The sequence below is a fragment of the Lactuca virosa genome, chromosome 5 (genome assembly GCF_052849685.1).
Source record: "Lactuca virosa cultivar CGN04683 chromosome 5, Lactuca_virosa_CGN04683_v6, whole genome shotgun sequence".
Classification (NCBI taxonomy): Eukaryota; Viridiplantae; Streptophyta; class Magnoliopsida; order Asterales; family Asteraceae; genus Lactuca; species Lactuca virosa.
This window is the reverse complement of record NC_136430.1, coordinates 178,825,150-178,831,191: the sequence shown is the minus strand read 5'-3', so window position 1 is coordinate 178,831,191 and position 6,042 is coordinate 178,825,150.

The window sequence follows — 6,042 nt, the reverse complement described above, 5'->3', positions numbered from 1 at the left end:
TAAAATATCTATAAACACAAAACAACCATCCCATATTAAAACCAATGTGTCGTAGTTTCAACTAATAATTATATCATTATAAACAACACAGGAAACATTTATCTTATAAATTAATAATAATAATATTATTATTATTGTTCAGTCATTACCTTACTATTTATTTATAATTTTCTTTTATCTTTCTCATCCGTGGTGTCTACGAGTTATAACATACTCCCTCCGTCCTAAAATTATTGTCCACAGACAAAAAACACATAGATTAAGAAAATCAATCATTAGTTTTATCTTTTTGAGTAAAATGACCCTCTTGTCATTTTCTAAAAACAATGGAAAATCTACATTTGTAATTATTTAAATTTACTTTATTAAATGTTAAGGGTAATACGGTAAAAGTGTATATCTATTTTTGACATTGTAATAATTTTGGGACAGAGAGAGTAGTATATATATATATATATATATATATATATATATATATATATATATATATATATATATATAGAGAGAGAGAGAGAGAGAGAGAGTTAGGTTCATATATGAACCCTAACTATTGTGTGATTGTAAGACCAAACGTCAACCATTGATCTACAAAGGGATATGATTGACATTTTCTTTTGTATTATCTAAATTAAAATAGTTGTATATATGGAAGCAATTCGAACGTTTCAAATGATAATATATTTTTGGTTGGTTAATTAGGTATCAGATCTGTTTAATTGGGTTCAGATCGACATCTTGTTTTCATGCCTCCTTTATTAATCATGTTTTGCTGCAGTTTGTTTGAAGTTATCATACTCAACAATTCTGATTTTGCTGTGATAATGGGTCTCATCGATGCTGAAAACAACACAATTATAAGCAAGGATATGTTCAATTTTTGTTTGGAATAAAGGTATGATTTTATCTATTTCTTTTTGTTTATATATTTTTACAAACTGGTTATTTTTCCATTGCTTTATTCCATCGCCATACGAAATTCTTAAAGAATTATCTATTTTATTATTCATAAATCATCGTCGGTTATAAGTTTATTAAAGTTAGTAAACATACAACGACGTTGAAAGAATTTTGATAAAAGACTTTTTTTTGTAAGATATGTGAATAAGGAAATATTCTTAAAGAATCATATATTCTTAAAGAATTTTGAAAACAATTTTGAATATATACACATTCTACCAGATTATTCATAATTAACTTGAATAGTTTTGTTAAATTGAACATAATACAGGAATTTGTTTTGTAGTAGTTTTAGTTTGAACAGAACAGTCTTTTATAATAAACTTACAAATTAATATGGCTTTATATATGTATATATATCAAATTATCAGTCTATTGAAGATGATGAATGATCGTCTTAATCAGTGGGTTTTGAAGCATCGCATGGGACACAAAAAGCAGTGTATCAAAAGTTGGTTTTGGATATAGAGGAACCTCATTATATTAAGATTCAAGGATGTGTGAAACCACATTAGAATGTCGCTATTGAAAGAAATGCAGTTGTGGAAAGGAAGAGACTATGTAGGATTTGCAATAAGTTGACTCATCATGATATGAGGAATTGTCCATATAGGAAGATATAATGTGACTGGATTTTAATTTCATTTGTAAGTCATTTTATTTTTTCATGGTTATGAGAATTTATTTTCATCAAATGTTCGGATATGTCTGATTTCATTGAATAAGATCATTATAATTACATTTATTTTCATTTGGAATAAGATTGATTTCATTGAATTAGATAATTACAATTATTTTTATTTTCATCAAATGTTGGAATACATTTATACCAGTAGTATAAATGTTTGAATTAGCTGTACTAGAAAACAATTTTTTGGATACTGAGCCATCCATTCTTGAAGTACATGATTGTCCACACCACAAGAAGGTAGTTCCTTAATATTAACACCCTCCATAGGTATACCCATAATCTCATGTATCCTTACTTTGGTTATTTCCAATGCACCATTTGGCAACACAAGTCTATTTGTCAATGGATCATAATTATCAAGAAGATAGTAGTTCAAGTGCCCTGGTAAACTATCAATATCTATATGTAATAATGTACCTAAACCCATTTTTCTAACTTGTTCTTTTTGCGCCCTAGTCAAACTCCTAACAGCTAGGCTCATCTTCGCCGGTGACATTCTACTATTTAGTCTTCTAAGCCCTTCCGGATGGCTTTTATCCATCTTCTTTTCCAATTTCTTTTGCGTTACCTTCTTCTCAAACATGTTTTTCGAATTGCTACTTATTTCCATTGGCTTTTTCATCCCAAAACCATATTCCTTTTTACTTGTACTACCCCTTGCTTCTAAATTGCACTTTCTTTTTGATCTCATTTCACCAACTTTGAAACCATCATCTTTTCTTTTAACTTTTCTACCCTTCTTTGTTGACTCTACTATGTGCCTTTTTTTTCTGATTTTCTTTTCTCCCTTCATTTATAGTTGCTTCATGTTGTACAATGACTTCTACCATTAGTAAGTGTCCATCAAATGCTGCTACAGCTGGCGGAGTTTGTTCTATTACACCATAAACTGTGCATGAAATCAAGTTAAAAAATTAGTTTTAACTTACCTAAATCGATACAATTCGTTAACAATAATAAAAAAAATAAACCACTCTACTATCATTACGTATTCTCATAGAATTTGATATACTATCCTTTATTACTTCTTTCACAATATTCTTGAAGAATATTGTTCATTATGTCGTAAATAATATTCTAACAGAATTGTTCACTTCTTTTGTACTACCCCATGCTATTCTCAACCAAGCCTGTACATTAACACATTCTATAAGAATGTATTTCACTTCATATAGGTCGTGCACAATAACAGACCACTGATCCTAACCAGCCATTGAATTCAAAGTTCAACTAACATCAATTTTTTTTACTAATCCAATTGTCCTCTATCATTAAATAATGTATTTAACCGTTACAACCAGCATAAAACTATACAATTCAACTGTCGTAGCACCAATTCATCTCAACATCACAACAATTGCAATCAACCATTAATTCTTAGAGCATTACATGTACAAGAACATACAAATATTAACAGAACAGTTAGTAATAAGCGACAACACCAGCAAACCCAAAATCCCCTGAACATTCTACCAAAACCCTAAATTGTTTCACACATAAATTCATACCTAATTCTCAAAGAATAACAACTGATTCTTTTAGAATACACCATATTACACATAGATTATCATAAATTTTGAAGAATAAGTCCCAAACTCGTTATTCACTACATTACCATGTTCAAACTTCACCGGTTCAAACCCAAATTGTTTTTGAACTTAATTTCATACAAATTTCTCCTACTTCACGTTATCAAACTCACAGAACGAACACATTTTTCCAAATAGCACTTCCATTCTTGAAGCATATAGAACATAACAAAAAAACTAAACATTACCTGGCAGCGGTGGATCTACAAAATCGTCGTCGTCGTCGATCTGAAGTGGCGCAAATGTTGTGTTTGTGAACTTCGTTTTTAAGTTCTCTCTTAATCTTGAGCTTGATCGGCTTCTCATTCTTCAATTCTTTAGCTAGTGTCCGATTCTTTGATGTGAATGTAAACCCTATATCACTCTTCTTATACGCCTAGTCGTCTACTGTATTTTTTGAATTAGGTATATGATATCTTTAGAGAGTGGATGATTGATTTGTTTTGAAGGAAATCGTATATTCATTTCTTAATATCATACACATTATTTCCTAATAATATGGGATAATATTAAATTGTGGAACGAAACAATTGGGTTATATGAACGTAACATGTCGACTTCCTTTTTAAAATTCGACAAAAATACTGAATTACCCTTATAACAATTTTTTAAGCTATTTAATTTAAGAATTAAATCAAAAAAATAATAAAATCATCATTAATTCCTAATCACATGATGCTTCTCATCCGATGGTCCAGATTTAGTCTTACATTCACACTATATTTATCATTCACGTTTAATCCTAACCATATATATATATATATATATATATATATATATATATATATATATATATAAATATATATATATATATATATATATATATATATATATATATATATATATATATATATATATATATATAAAGGAGAAAGAAAGAGATTAAAAAGGAGAAAGAAAGAATTTAATTTTTCGAAAAACAATATAACTTAAATAGTGTATTATTGAAATTATTAGTCAATAATTATGATTTTTAAATAGATATAGATTGGTGTGTGGAAAAAAACACCCAAATTTTTTGCCTGCCCATCTGTCCTGTTGTCCTTGAAATTTGAACCAACGTGGCAATTCCTTCCGAGCCGGCTAACGTTGTTAATTAAAGTATTTGCTACTTGTATAAAGCTATTTTGCAAGCAAGCAAATCAACGTTGTTAATTAAAGGGTAAATTACACCAATCGTCCCTCGTGCAGGTGCTGAAAAACACGTTTAGTCCCTATTTTCAAAAATTAACTCGGACCGTCCCTCATTTGTTTAAAACATGCACGCTTCGTCCCTTATACACATTTTTGTTGCAATATTAGTCCTTGCCATATCTGAAATGACCATAATGCCCTTTATGTTTATATTTTCCAATTAATTTTATGTTATTATCGTTATTATTAATTAAGAAAGAAAAAAAAGATGTGGTCCCATTTCATACCCAACCACATCTCTCCACCCACCGTATCTTCCCTTTACTGTCTCTCTTATCCAAACTCTTCAAAAACCATAAAACCATTCATCCTTAAGCCACCATCAGTGGATACCACCGTCGTTTTACACTCCGGCTACATTCATGGAAACTATCGCCGTTTTACACACATCGTACTCCAGCCACCATCTTTTCCGGCGTAAGTGGTTTTGAACCATCTAAAATCGATGCCTCCACCTGTGATTGTGATTCAGTCTTCGATCTCCGATCTCCGTCAACTAGGGCTTCGTCACATGTACCCTGCCATCGGCGCCGGCTAGGGTTTCGATAGATGTCATCGATCTTTGTGTGTTTAGACATTTGTATAGAGATCGATCTCTACCTCCATCGTGGATGAGATGAGTGGCTGGGATATAGAGATCATAGAGCTCCACATTCGGAGTCGATGTCGATGTAGGGGTGGTTGTTGGATGATTTCAGGTGTAAGGTGGAGAAGGCGATGAATAGTGTAGGTTTCACCTGCACCTCCTCAATCGATCGCAGGAGTATGGTTTTATGTCCCCCACCCTTCGACCCTATATCTCTTAATCATAGATTCCTCTTCAACTTTCTTCTTTTTTCTTTCTTTTGGGTTACAAGTCTGATCGGGTGAAGATTATCAGATATGGTAGGGTAGGTGATGGTCCTGATGGTCGTTTTTGATGGAGGTTGGTGGCTGTGAATGGCAATAATTGACGGGGAGGGGAGATGTCGGGGTTTAAAGATGGGATAAGTAAGATAGAGAGAGAAGTGGTGGTTTCCGATGGCGGTGGATGGTGGTCGGAGGTCAAGGGTGGCCGGAGGTGGATGGTAGCCAGAAGTGACTGTAGTTGGAGGTGGTTGATGGCCAAAAGGGTTTGAACTCCTTTTTAAGGGATGTTTCCTTTTCTAAAAATAATAATTATAAAAAAAAACAATAGATAAGTTATAAACAATTAAAAAATTAATGAAAAAGAAAAAAAAAGGGCAAGATAGTCATTTTATGTCCACGAGGGACTTAACGTGCACCTTTTAATGATACGAAGGACGGTCCGAGTTAATTTTTAAAAATAGGGACTAAACACGCTTTCTGGCATATGCACGAGGGACCAATAGTGTAATTACCCTTAATTAAAGCAAATTCTACTATGCTTGTTTTAACGTTTTCTATAAAAAATAAAAAAGATAATAGAAATGAAAAACTAAGAAAAGCACATGCTAGTTATTAGAGCCGGTGGGCTGCCTGGTTGTTCTAGAGCAGTCAACTCCTTAGAAAGGGCATTTTACAGGATACAATTTTGTCCGGAGACATTAATTTCCGTATCACGCGCAATTAATTTAAAAGTATAAAAGCACATGCTTTTAATTAACCAAG